The 15,000-nt window shown below is 51.8% G+C and overlaps 1 pseudogene; it reads right to left on the reverse strand.

The window, feature by feature from the left end:
* Positions 1-10,684: 10,684 nt before the first annotated feature.
* Positions 10,685-15,000, reverse strand: part of LOC120907869 — an 8,841-nt pseudogene continuing 4,525 nt past the window's right edge.

The following is a 15,000-nucleotide window of genomic DNA, read 5'->3' on the forward strand; positions in this document are numbered from 1 at the left end:
TGGACCCCCAGATACCGGATCGACTGTTTGCTGTGTATGATGGTGTCCCCGACGCGGAACGGCACCCTCAGTTGACCTCTTCGCAGACTGGAGATCATTACTCCTTCCGTCTTCTCCGGAGCGAGCTGCAGGTGATGGTCCTCCATCCAAGCCGCAATCGCGTCCACTGCCTGTTCAGCCACCGATGCCGCCTCCTCTGGTGTGCAACCCCGTGCCATGACCACTATGTCATCCGCATAGCCGATGACGCTAGCCCCTTCAGGAAGCTCGACCCGCAACACGCCGTCGTACATGATGTTCCACAGGGTCGGGCCCAGAATGGACCCCTGTGGAACACCTGCAGTCACTCGGCGTGTAACGGGCCCGTCTGCGGTGTCATAGACGAGCTCCCTGTTTTCGAAGTAGTCTCTCAGGATGTTGCGGAGCTGCCTCGGCACGCCTTTGTCCTCCAGCGCCGTAGCGATGCACTGCCAGCTGGCAGTGTTAAATGCATTACGCACATCCAGCGCCACTACTAGAAGGCAGCGTTTGTCCCTGTTGTTGGTGCGGCCAAATGACATCGCGTGACGGCCTGCATCCACCACCAGCTGAATCGCCTGCACTGTCGAACGGCCCCTCCTGAACCCGTACTGGTTTTCTGCCAACCTCGGTGATTCAGGAGCCTCGATGACATCATTTATTCGCGACAACAGCAACCGCTCGTACGCTTTGCCCGGGTTGTTCAGCAGCAGAATCGGGCGGAAGGATGAAGCGAGCCCCGGTGGCTTGCCCGGCTTGGGGATCAGGGCCAGTTTCTGCTTCTTCCACTCATCCGGGAACCGCTCGTTGTCCAAGCATTCCTGGAACAACTTCTTGAAGATGTCCGTATGCTTCCGGATGGCGGCCGTCAGAGCGGCGTTTGGCACACCATCCAATCCTGGAGCCTTCCTCGGGTTCAGCGAGCTCGCGATGTCCAACAGCTCCTGTTCATTAACGTCCCGAACTGGTTCTCTCTCCCCTCTCCAGGACTTGGCCTGGTGACGCTGGCCAGTCAACCGGAGGATGCTGGGGGAACAGAGTGGAAACGATGCCCTCTAGCACCGATGAATCGCGCTCTCTCGCCGTCCAGCTTCCACGAAGGCGGCTTAGTACGTTGCGGTACCATTGTCCCGTCTCGTCTTCCGCGAGGCCCCGCAGCATTTCATCGAAGTGCTCCTTCTTGCTGGTGGTGATGGCTGAATCCAGGGCGGTCCGCACCTGGAGAAGGTCGCTGGCTGCGGCGATCTGCTCTTCCTCGTCGATGGCAGTTTCAAGGCGTTCCTTAGCGAGGCGGCAGTTCTCACACAGGACCTCGATTGCTGGCGTCCACCAATAAGCAGGTCGTCCCGAGTGACCTTGTGAAGGGAACACTCGCGCCATGGCTGCGTCACAAGCTTCCGTCATAACTCTCTCCAGGCTTTCGGCATTTGTAACCCGCTCTGCGAACGAAGCTACGTCGAGCGCTACACCGAAAAGCTCGGCATCGAACTGACGGCTACGCCATCTCGTGCCGCTTTCTCGCGTGGAAGGACCCTCCTGTCGACGACTATCTGCCGCTGACCGCTGGAACAGCTCCCCTACAGCAAACCGAATGTACACGTGGTCACTGTACGAGTATCTGCTCATAATCCTCCACCGATGCGTCGGAATGGTGTTAACTCCGGCGATGCTGCGGCTGGCGAAGGCAACGTCCACCACGCTCGGGCGAGCCACTCCGTTGCCTAGGAAGGTTGGGGCGGTGCCGGTGTTTAACACCTCCAGCCCCAAGCTGTCGACAAGCTGGACCACAGCCTCTCCCTTTGCGTTGGTGCGGCCACTTCCCCAAACGGTGTGCCACGCATTGAGATCCCCCGCAAAGACGACGCGCGGGTGACCTCTCGCCAGCACATCGATGCGCTGCATTACCTCCTCGAACTCAGAGACGCCCGCTGAGGGCGACACGTAGCAACATATGAAGAGCACACCATTGATCCGGGCAGCCGCGATCCCAGACTGCGTCACGGAGACCACTTGCTGAACCGGGTACGTTTCGCTGCTGGCTATGATGGCCACCTTCCCGTCCCTGTCGGCCACCCAGTTCCCATTGTTCCTGGGGACACTGTGCAGCTCCACCATCAGACAGACATCCGCCCGCTCCATCCGCATCGTGTTGAGCGCCAGGTCTTGCGCGCTCCTACTGCGATTGACGTTGATCTGTAGCACTTCCATTTCAGTTCGAGGGTTGTCCACCGCAGGCTGCGGCACCAATACGGTGGGCGCCGCCACACAGCATGCACTTGATCTCGTTGGTGCAACCCGACGCCTTGTGAGTTTGGTCACCACACCGTAGACAACGCTTGGACCGATCCTCACCCGTGCACGTCGCGGCGATGTGTCCCCGCTCCAGACACCGGAAGCAGCGAGTCAGCTGACCCGATACTTTTGGGGCTTCATGTACCGAACAATACGTGTAGCCCAGCTCCAGTCGACGATCTTTGACGAGTTCCGCTTCTGCTCGTGGGAGGCGCACGCGAGCCCGCTTCGTCATGTCTCGGCGCTCCCAAAGGTTCACGGTGGCCACCAATGACTGCTTTCCAAGAGTGGTCATGAGCGCCTTTTGATCGCCTCCTCGTCGATCATGTTGTCGATTCCAGTCAGGACGACCTCAGCCATCTCTGTTCTGACGGTTACCGATCCACTCTCCCGATGATCTCCTGGATGATGTCCTTCAGCGCCGCGCTATCGACGTCGCGGGACAAAGGCAGCAGGAGGTGGTCCTCGGCGTTCTTCTGCCAACTCCAATTTGCCGCTGGAAATCGGCAATCCGCGGGCTGGTCCGTATCTTCACATACATTTCCTTGAAGGACACTCCTGGGGCGGGCACAACGACGATTTCATCCGGGCGTTTTTCGTCGCGGACGCCGCTTCTCCTGCTGATGAATGCCCATCCGCTGCTGCTGCTGCTGCCCATTTTGCTGGTGCGGCCACTGCTGATGCTGCCGGTGTGCTGGCTGCCGCTGGGCTGACTGTTGGGGCAGATTCACCTGTTCTGCTTATTCCCACGCCGATTGCCGCGAACGACCTCCACCCACGTTCCTGCCTCGTCCGGTACCGCCGAGGATGCCGACTCCGTCACGCCCTGACGCTGAGCACGCACGCTCTGCTGCACCGTCGGCCATTGCTGCGCAGGTAGCCGCTGCTGCCGTTGTTGTTTCTGCTGCTGCTGACGCCACCTTTGGCGCTGTTGATCTTCCAGCTGTTGCCGCTGTTCCTGTCGTTGCTGGCTTTCCATCCTCCGAAGCAGCTCCTGCTCTCGCTGCAGTTCCTGCTGGCTCTCTAGCCGAGCTCCGCTGGTTCCACCAAGGGTTTGCGCTAGAAGAGCGTTGAACAGCTCCTTCTCCTTGCGAAGCTCTTCGCGGTGTTCCGCTTCGCGTACCCGAGCTTCTTCGCGCGCCTCTCTTACCTCCCTTTGCGCTTCCTTCAGCTGCTCGTTGGAGGCCTCCATTTGCAAGCGCAGCAACTGGATTTGCTCCTCCAACCGCTTGACAATGCCGACCGTCGTCTCATTGTCAGCTTTTGCATCCGCCAGCATCCGACGCACTTCTCCGGTGGAAACCGGTGTTGAAGTCGCCAGCTTCGTCGCCGTTCCCGCCGATTTCACTCCTCCCGTCGCCATGGTCCTCGCTGACACTCCTGCCGAAGACGGTTCTTCAACGATGGTCCCGAGTTTTTTCTCGCTCACCAGCTTCCTAATAACGACCGCAGGACGCTCATCGACCGATATGGTCCTTCCTCTCAGTTGCTTATCCATGGTGGCGGGTTGCTACCCCCCCGCCACCACGAATGTCCCCGGCGCTGTGATGCTATGAGAAGCGCACACACAGTGACACGGAACGCTACGCGCGAGCAACGGAGCGCCACACGCGGCAACAGCCGAGAATGTTCCACTCGCTTGCGTACACACTCACACGCACATACACACGCGCGGGCAAAAGGAAGCCACGCGCGGCAACTGTCGAGAAAGTTCTAGATAGTTCAAGAAAATTCTTCTCGCGCGCGGGGAACGGAGCGCCACACGCGGCAACTGCCGAGAATGTTCCACTCGCTTGCGCACACACTCACACATACACACACGCGCGGGCAAAGGAAGCCACGCGCGGCAACTGTCGAGAAAGTTCTAGATAGTTCCAGAGAGTTTCACTCGCTCGCGCACACACTACGAAGCACACGCGCGGGCAACGGAGCACCGCGCGCGTCAACGGCCGAGAATGTTCCACTCGCTTGCGCACACACTCACACACGCATGCACACCCGCGCGGGCAAAAGAAAGCCACGCACGGCAACAGCCGAGAAAGTTCCAGATAGTTCCAGAAAACCGCAAGCTCCACTTCTTGTGGTGCCCTTCCGTCAATTCCTTTAAGTTTCAACTTTGCAACCATACTTCCCCCGGAACCCGATTTTGGTTTCCCGGAAGCTACTGAGAGCACCGAAGGTAGGTAGCGTCTCCCAATTGCTAATTGGCATCGTTTACGGTTAGAACTAGGGCGGTATCTAATCGCCTTCGATCCTCTAACTTTCGTTCTTGATTAATGAAAGCATCCTTGGCAAACGCTTTCGCTTCTGTGGGTCCTACGACGGTCTACGAATTTCACCTCTCGCGCCGTAATACCAATGCCCCCGACTACTTCTGTTAATCATTACCTCTTGGTCTATTACAAACCAACGAAACCACTCAGACCGAGGTCATGTTCCATTATTCCATGCAAAATTATTCTCGGCCAACGCCGGCCCCGGAGGACCGGACGCTTTGAACTAGCCTGCTTTGAGCACTCTAATTTGTTCAAGGTAAACGAGAGTTCCCGGGCACCATGAAGCTGGGTCGAACAAGACCTTGACCGACGAGGTCGCGGCGACAAGTCCTGACCCGTCACGGAGTAGAACGCCCAGGTACACCATTGTGAGTCGCAGCCGCGAGCGCGTACACGGACGGTCCCAACCGAGAGGCCGGGCGCCCGCGACGGACGCGAGTCTGGACGGGGTATCAACTTCGAACGTTTTAACCGCAACAACTTTAATATACGCTAGTGGAGCTGGAATTACCGCGGCTGCTGGCACCAGACTTGCCCTCCACTTGATCCTTGCAAAAGGATTTATGCTCAACTCATTCCAATTATGGACCATCGTTAGAGAGGTCCATATTGTTATTTCTCGTCACTACCTCCCCGTGCCGGGATTGGGTAATTTACGCGCCTGCTGCCTTCCTTGGATGTGGTAGCCATTTCTCAGGCTCCCTCTCCGGAATCGAACCCTGATTCCCCGTTACCCGTCGCAACCATGGTAGTCCTCTACACTACCATCAATAGTTGATAGGGCAGACATTTGAAAGATCTGTCGTCAGTCGCAAGCGACCGTACGATCGGCATCCTTATCCAGATTTCAACTCAAAGCGCCCGGAGGCGATTGGTTTAACTAATAAGTGCACCAGTTCCGCCGACCCGGAGGCCAACAGTCCCGGCATAATGCATGTATTAGCTCTGGCTTTTCCACAGTTATCCAAGTAACTGTTTGGATGAGGATCTTGTAAATTATAGCTGTTATACTGAGCCTTATGCGGTTTCACTTTCTAGGAAGCTTGTACTTAGACATGCATGGCTTAACCTTTGAGACGAGCGTATATCACTGGTAGGATCAACCAGAATTCGAGTCAATTGCTTGAACACGAACTACACTCTTGATCACGCGAGGCGCAAGTCCCCGTGACCACCGAGATTTGTTCTGTGACGCCGGAGCGTCGTTGGCGCCACTCGATAGACTGCACAAGCAGACAACGTCGGATGCATTGCACACGGCTAGCGGATCTACTCTCTGCACTGCGTCGGGTGTTCCTACGTCTGTCTGGAGACATTGCTAGGCCAGTACGGCACTCTGCGCACTCTTGCTTGTCCTCTTCGAGCGACGGGCCTCTAAGCGGGGTTGTATTCCGGTACGACACATCGACTGGTACACATTGCACGCACTAACGATCTCTCTGCACTGAATGGAACTCATTCATAACCACCGTGACGGGAGACTTTGCTAGTACGCACGATACTCTGCGCATGTGCACATGTTTTACAACCCAACCAACTTAAGCACCTAGGGGAAGTTGTGATGCCATCTGAACACCCACCGACTGATGCATTGAACGGCTAAAGTTGACCTTCAATCCGAACTGGCACTTTGCGGCGTGGAGGCAGTTGCGCGACCACTCCTATCCCAAACCAACAAAGCATGGTGTATCCTAAGTGTTCGGTACAAGCACACCACGACGGGACACATTGAACGGTTCAGCGATCTCTCTGCACTAGTGGAAGAACTCCAACGTGATACGGGAGACATTGCTCTAAACCGAACGGCATCTCTGCGCGTTTACTTGACGCACCCCCAACTTGGTCAACTGTTGGACTTTTTCGTAATCACGGCGGGACACATTGAACGAGCTCTAACGGATCTCTGCACGCATGGAACATGGTGGCGGGAATCATTGTTAGAACCGAACGGCGCCTCTGCGCGATGTACAAAGCCCAACAGGAACCTCGTATCGGCTGCCGAGCCGGAGCTTGAACAACTTGGACTTTCACCTCTAATTTATATCAACTCACCACTCCCCGAGGGATCCGCAGAATTGCTTCTGGGTCCCGTATCGTTATTTGCGATTCGTGTTTGCATTACACTACATTGAACTATTCCAACTTGTTTATCCGCATGGCGAACATTTGCTGCATAGAACATTTAAGTTCCACTTCGCTCTCCCCTACGTGGGTCTGAGCTTGCCTCAGGAAAAAATATGCCACATTTGGTAGGGAGACCCGGTTTCATCACGCTTTGTGCCCTGCACCATATATACCCTCATAAATTTATTCATTGGATTAGATCCAAGGAACACCAGATCATGCACCACTACCCATTATAGCTCATCGAGCTTAGCGTGAATCCTTCGGGTTTCCCTAAGAAGTTCGATTGGTCTTGCAGAGTTTAAAGACAACGAAGCTTAGTTTCAAGCAATGGTTAATATACGCGTATTCAAAACCCTTAGCTGTTACAACTTTTTACTAGAAACCATCACGACGAAGTCTTTGGGTCCGTAGACCCGTGATGTACTGCTCCAGGAACGTTTTGATAGGGTGGAAGCTCAAAATCATAGGTTAAAATCATCGGCAGAGCCCACCAGACACCACTTTTGCTTCATTAGTTCGGACTATAGGCATACGACGATTTTTATCGCGGAGGGGACGTATGACCCAAACGGGGCTTAATGACCCACTGCCACTGCAAACCATGCTCCTACGACTAAATAGAGGTAAAACTACGATTTGGTGCAATCTTCATGTTTGACCTCGTAGCAAGGTACCCTCCCTATAGTAGGCAATGAACAAATGATCATAATCCCAGGAGGGCAAAAAATGGGAACCCGAAAGGAAAGCGCTGTTGGCGCGCCTAAGCTACTGGCCCGTAGAGTAAAAATGGTACCCCCAACAAAGTTGTCGATTGACATTCTGATTGCACTTTTCATCATCTAGGTGCGTTCCTTACACGTTTTGAGGTGTTTTAGCGAAAAACATGTTTTGAGCCACACGAGCTCTCCGGCCCGTTCGGTGCACATTTTGAAAAAAGCTAGGAGCTGCCCCTAGGTTCGGGGTGTCACAAAATATTGAAAAGTGGTCAAAAACCGCTATCCAGAATCGGATGTAGAATCATTAGACGAACTTAAAATTGTTCTACAACCCCCAGTCCGACGCCTCGTATTCGAGATATAGCACTTTGTAGGTCTGACCGAGCAATTTTGTACTGAAATGTATGGCGGACATGTTATTCATTAAACAACATTAACTTGCATCGTGCCCTACTTCATCGGCACAGCTACTATCGACTATCTATTGTTGAAATGGATTGAGTTTGACCATTTTAGCTCTTTTCTTATGCCGTGCACCAACAGTGTGTACCGATCAGGAAAGTACACTACTTACGCGTTCATGGATGTATATGTTGGCAAGTTGCCGGTCGGAATAGCAGTGCACCAAAACTGTGTACCGATCAGGAAAGTACAAGACGGAGGGCGCAGCCCGAGCGTACGCGTTCATAGATGTCCATGTTGGTACAACCTACATGTACGTACCTTGTTTTTGTATCAAAAGTTCCAATAAAGTGTTTGTATGCTTAAAATGCTTATCTCAACCGGTCACCTTTTGGCCTGCCCTTTTATAGACAGAAACCTAGAACGATACTCGCGATGTTTGTGTTTTTCCATTCGCCCGGGACGACGAAATGAGCTCTGTGCACATCGTGCAGAAAACTGTCTCCTCCTCGTATGTTTTTGTCCCTCCACGCATATAATCACCCACATTTGTGTTCAACACGGACGGCGCAGCCCGAGCGAACGCGTTAATGTTTATGTTTGTGCACACTAAAGTTACAATCCTAGGATTTGGTTATTGCGTCGCAGTGCCCGACCGTCGCGGACACCATTCTTGGACAAAAGTCCAAGTACGTAGAGTACATTCCCTAGGTATGTGCCCGTTGCGTGCTTACAGACACGCTTGGGTATGTTTACCATACAAGGTTTACTAGGAAAACCTGGGAAGGACGCTTGCCCTCCCGTCGCGGACACCATTCTTGGAAAGAAGTCCTGGTACTTAGCGTTCTTTAATGTACTTGATCAGTTTGTATTGCAATTGCTTTGTGCCATTGACTTTTGCTAATGCTCACTAAGGGGTGTTCGTTTGCGATGTGTATGATAAGCAACTGTCTATTCTTACCAGCAGTTAATCAACACTTTTCACCCAAATCATAGGAACGTAGAGTACTTTCCCTGATCGGTACACAATTTTGGTGCACCTCTAACTTCGCCAGCACTTTATCGTTACGTTTTGTGCACAACCTTGGGACATGGTGTAAGTTTCATCATTGTTATGTTTGATTCGGTTTATTATGATTGAAAAATACGCTACGTCCAAGAAATCTGAACTCGAATACTTTTGCCACGTTGCGCAAAAGCTACTGAGCAACTCCTAGCCGTTTACCGATTTATAATTTAATTTTCGTTATTAGTTTTAAAAATACGCTAAGTCCCAAAATCTGAACTCGAATACTTTTTCTATGTGCCGCCAAAAGCTACTGAGCAACTCCTAGCCGTTTACCGATTTAAAATTTAATTTTCGTTATTAGTTTTAAAAATACGCTAAGTCCCAAAAATCTGAACTCGAATACTTTTTCATGTGCCGCTAAAAGCTACTGAGCAACGCCTAGGTTGGTACATTTCTGGTACATGGAGTGTATGCGTGCAGGCGTACTGCCGTGCTGGACCGGAAAATCGCACTTGCTACTAGAACGTAGAGTAATTCCCCTAGATAGGTGCTTTTGCATGCCTCTGTTCGACGTCCATGCAACTTGGAACGTGCGACACACGTAGCTAGGCTTCCCCATACATATTCCCTAGGGTAGCACCAAATTGCACACTTTCAGGGGTATATTTTGGTACGGTGTACTGTGCATGGTACAAGTATCATTAGCTCGTGCAATTTATTTTGCATCAAGTTGCGATTGCTGGTGCGTCGAGATAGGAGTGTTTCGCGACTTTTGCCAAGCTTTGGTGCCATTTGGTGAATAATTAATGTTCTAGCCACAATAAACGTGCCACATAATGCCAATAACGAAAACGCCATTTTCAAGGGACTTCCAGTCAAAATGTTTGCAATCAGCGCTTTCCTGTCGAGTTCAGGATTTGGGACTGAGCGATTTTTTCACGATCCAATCAAACGACCAGTTCGTGAATAAACAATTCATACAACAGTACATCCCTTCAAAGTAGAAAAAAGCCGAATGCTAGGGAGCTCCAGTCAAAAACGTTGTCATTGGCGCTTTCTTCTCGAGTTCAGGATTTGGGACTTGTTTTTTCACGATCCAGCCAAAAGACCAGATCGTGAAATAAACAATTAACACAACTGTACTAGTACATCCCTTCAACTGAAGCAAGCGCACCATACATGACCCGTACGCTAATCATCCAAGCACATGACACGTCAACTAAGTCAACACATGATACAACTTGGAAAACTAACGGGTAAGTAGGTCATCTCGTACACGACGACACACCGACCAAACCAGGTCAACACGTCACATGCACAAGACATCCTACTACCAAGGCCGACCACCTCGACACACGACCTGTTAACCGAACATGGTCAACACCATCATGTGCAAGGCAACCGGGCCAAACGGGTCAACTTATACAACTTGTAACGAGCATGTGTAAGCTTACTGGTGTGGTCCGCACGGTCCTCACATCAAGACAATCAAGTCGAGAACGAGGCACGCCGACAAGCTCATTAGTGTTAAGTGTCCTTCTCCATCCTATGTCAAGTCACTCGTCTGACACGGAAGTAGCCAACTCTTGTCCACTAGTATAAAGGAACGGTCTCCAGACCAGGTCAAGTCACTCGTCTGACAAGGAAGGAGCACGCACCAAGCTTCACCAGAGCACGGTACCACGGTCCCCAGACCAAGATGGTTAGTTACGCCAACGAGGAAGGGGCACGCGTTCCCTTGCTACACTCAACTTAGTACACTCATGCTCTCACAAGAGTATCCCCTGTGTCGACGTGGTCCCCAGACCAAGACGAGCTTGCGCACATCGAGGAAGGGGCACACGGACAAACCACCAAGCATGGGTCGCCTGAGAGGATCGATGCGAACGCATCTCTACAACTCGCAGCTCCCAGCCTGAAGTCCCGTCGTTTGCGGGCGGTTGATAGGTGTCGAAACTAGGTATATCCACGTTGGGCAGAGCTCAAGCCAACGGCGTTCCCAGTTACGGTACTAACACGTGCAGCGAACTCCACTCATTGCGGCCTAGGTATAGCGGGATGAGACGCCGGGCTGCAGACGCAGACTCCAACGGATCTCAGAGGGTTGTTAGGCCCGCTAGCTTCCGAACACCTAATGGGTTTCGAGAAGCGCTATCAGCTCGGATTGGCTACGACCTTAGAGGCGTTCAGGCATAATCCAACTTTCTGGTAACTTTCTGAACACCTCTTTGCTGTAAAACTCGTTATGAACCAAAAGGATCGTGGGCGCCGCTTCGCCGTCCCGAAGTGTACTGAACGTTGGGATCAAGCCAGCTTTTGTCCTTATGCTCAGCGTGTGGTTTCTGTCCACACTGAGCTGACCTTTGGACACCTCCGTTATCGTTTTGGAGATGTACCGCCCCAGTCAAACTCCGCACCTGGCACTGTCCATGACGTGGACCGAAAGGACCTGTCCAGGAGTCTTCGAGCCGGGCGGCGCGGAACCGGGGGCAAACGTGACATCATAAACGATCGACCGCGCAGAAGCAGTGCACCACGAATGCACCGACGTACGCAAGCTTGTACCCTTGCGGGCCACGGCTCACGGTCGGACAAGCGGGTAACACGCTACACACGACGATGCTACGATGCAGTCTCCCCGGCGGCACCACCCAGCGACACACTGGACGCTGAGCGAGAAACACGGCGCATTGGGCGCGCGCAGGCGAACCGCCGCCACAGCCCCCGGAGGAGGTGCGCGCACGATCCGGACCTGGGGCCCGCGCTTGTTCCACCCAATCATGTAAGTAAGGCAACAGTAAGAGTGGTGGTATCTCAGAGGCGAGCTCCACGAGGAAGCCCTCCCACCTATGCTGCACCTCCTATATCGCCTTACAATGCCAGACTAGAGTCAAGCTCAACAGGGTCTTTCCCGCTAGTGCATCCAAGCCCGTTCCCTTGGCTGTGGTTTCGCTAGATAGTAGATAGGGACAGAGGGAATCTCGTTAATCCATTCATGCGCGTCACTAATTAGATGACGAGGCATTTGGCTACCTTTTTTTTTTTTTTTTTTGTTATCGAAGGGGAAATCTTGCATAAGACACCTGGGTGATCAACCCCGGTAGTGTGAGATTCTTACTCACTAAACCCCTCCGTGCCTTCAACCGGCCCCGAGTGGATCACCCGTTAGGGTATCGACGTCACTCGGGCGGTGGATGTCCATCATCCCAGGCAACGAATGGCTTCCAACAGTGGTGATTAGCCACTGCTCAGCCCTCGGCGATGAAGCTACGATGAACTACGATGAATCCTTGTCGTTACTCGTCGTCACTGTCGCTGCTCTGCAAGGCCAACTGGATGTTGGCGAGCAAAGCACGTCGTTCGCCTCGTTCGATGACGTGTCGTCGATGTTGTTGTCGAATCATAATCGTCCGTACTGCTTGATGAACCATGCTCCAGTTATATCTGTTAGCAGACATAACTTCGATGATGTTCTCCGGCGTTAACTCCTCGTCGACTTGATGCTGAAGTCTGATGATCAATTCACGATGACGTACACAATGGAATATCGTGTGTTCGGCGTCCTCAGGTTCCTCGCACGCATCACATAGCGGCGAACCCGTTAACTGCATCCGATGAAGCTGGTAGGCGTAGAAGCCATGGCTGGAAAGAAACTGAGAAAGAAAGAAATCTACACCACCAAATCTTCTACTTATCCATCTGTTGACGTCGGGTATGAGACGGTATGTCCACCGACCGTGAACACTCTCATCCCATTCTCGTTGCCATCGTTCCATAGTTGTGACACGTTCCATGTTACGTGCAACCGATCCGGCGATGTTCTCTGCTCGTCTCCGATGAAAAGTCCTGGAGTCCTCGTCCAGGAGGAGATGAAGCGGGATCATTCCCGCAAGCACGCAGACTGCATCATGAGAAGTTGTCCTGAAAGAAGAGATAACTCGCTGGACTACTGGCCGGTAAAACCGACGTAGCCATTGTCTACGGTTAGCAAATCTAAGGGTATGACACCAAATGGGCGAGGCATACCGGACCTTCGCCACAACAGTAAGAGCAATTGCTCGCCTAGCATTACTACTCGGACCTGCCTTATTAGGCATCATCCTTACCAAGGTGGTCCATAGCTTCGTCGCTCTCTCCACCGCATACCTGATGTGTGAAGTGTAATCGAGGCGGTCATCTAGGACCATCCCCAAGTACTTTAAGCTGCGCGACGAATGTACTACGTGATCACCTACCCTGATAGCCCCATGCTGTATCCTCTGATGGGAACTGACCATAATAAACTCGGTCTTGGTCGGGGCTATCTTTAATCCGTTGTCGGTCATCCATCGGTCGATGATGCGAATCTGACTGGAAACGAGAATTTCAATATCATCAACACAATTACCTTCCACCAACAGTACTATATCGTCTGCATAGCCGATAATCCGTGCACCTTCCACCATTGCAACTCGTAGGACTCCGTCGTACATGAGGTTCCATAACGTTGGGCCAAGTACCGAGCCTTGAGGTACACCCGATGTGACTGCAATCTCTGCCGGTCCATCTGTGGTATCATACATCAGCACACGATTCCTAAAATAATCACCAATGATATCATAAAGATATTTAGGAGTGTTAATTCTCTGTAAAGCATTTGCAATCGCCAACCACGAAGCACTGTTAAAAGCATTAGTAACATCTAATGTAACAACTGCACAATACCGTCCACTGTATCTGTTTCTACTTCTAGCTACCGAAACAATGTCCACTACCCGTTGAATCGCATCAACTGTAGATCGACGACTTCTGAAACCAAATTGGTCGTCAGACAGTCCGTTGACCTCCTCGATGTGTGCATTTAGCCGTTGCACTATGATGCGTTCTAAACCTTTACCTGCCCCGTCTAGTAGACAATGGGCGAACTGAACCCGGTTCCCTGGTGGTTTGTTCGGCTTCGGTATTAACACCAACCTCTGCCTTTTCCACTCATCGGGGAACTTCGCGTTCTCTAAACAGCCTTGGTAAACCCTGCAAATGCATCGGTTGCAGTCAACATACCAACTTTCAGCGCCTCATTCGGGATACCATCTGGTCCCGGCGCCTTCTTGTTGGGTAGTCTCCTGGCAACCGCAAGAATCTCATCATTAGTTACCCTTTCAAACTCTCGTGGCTGATCGATACGATATTCAGGCCACACCGTGTTTGGGTGAGTAGGAAAAAGCTCGCTCACCACTTCCCTAAACTCGTCCAATGTCATGGTTCGGGGTCCAATCGAACCCTCGGCCACTTTCTTGAACGTATGATATACAATACCAAATGATGCGTTGTTCGCTGTTCCCAGGAACTCTTTCCACTTCCTCTGTCGGGTATGCTTGATCAATCGCTTGAGGGCATTCCGTGCCACCTTGAACTCGTCCCTAAAAGTAGAATAGAGATCAGTATTAAAAGCTCTTTGCGCTAATCGATCGCGGTGTTTGCACTCTTTGCGAAGTGCCTCAATCTCTAACGTCCACCAAAATGCACTCTTGTTAGAGTGTACCTCTTACGTTTAGTCATCGTCGCATTACACGCCGTGACAAGTATACGCATTAAGTCTTCGCTTGTTGTGACCTCAGTCTCAAAAGCGGCTTGCATCATAACTTCAAATATATCTTTGCTAAAATACTTGATGCTCCATCCCGTTATGGGTCGGGACAGATTACGCACGCTTTGCGTCTCAAGATCTATTCGTATTGCACGATGATCAGAGTTCATATAGCTAGATAACACCTCCCACTTAAATGATCTTGCTACGGTTCGGCTCGCAAAAGTAAGATCAACTACTGACGTGCGCCCTGGTCCAACATAAGTTGGGGTGCTGCCGTCGTTCAATAAAATTGCGTCAATCTGCGCAAAGGTTGATAAAACCAACTCACCTCTTCGTTTCTGGTTTCTCCACGCTCGCCAAGTTGGTTGTTCCAACTTGATGACCAAGCGTTGAAGTCCCCCGATAACGAATTTGTGGATACCGGTTACGGCCATTACCGTGTTATCCAACATGTTCTGGAACTCTTCCATACTAAATCTAGGTGGCGCGTAAACGCTAACCACTCGCATATCACCTATGTCAACTATCATTAAACCCTTCAGAGCCTTACTGACTACCTTAACTGGTAAGTCCGCGTTAACCACTACCGCT

The sequence above is a fragment of the Anopheles arabiensis genome (assembly GCF_016920715.1).
Source record: "Anopheles arabiensis isolate DONGOLA chromosome X unlocalized genomic scaffold, AaraD3 X_pericentromeric_contig0024, whole genome shotgun sequence".
In the NCBI taxonomy this organism is placed as follows: domain Eukaryota; kingdom Metazoa; phylum Arthropoda; class Insecta; order Diptera; family Culicidae; genus Anopheles; species Anopheles arabiensis.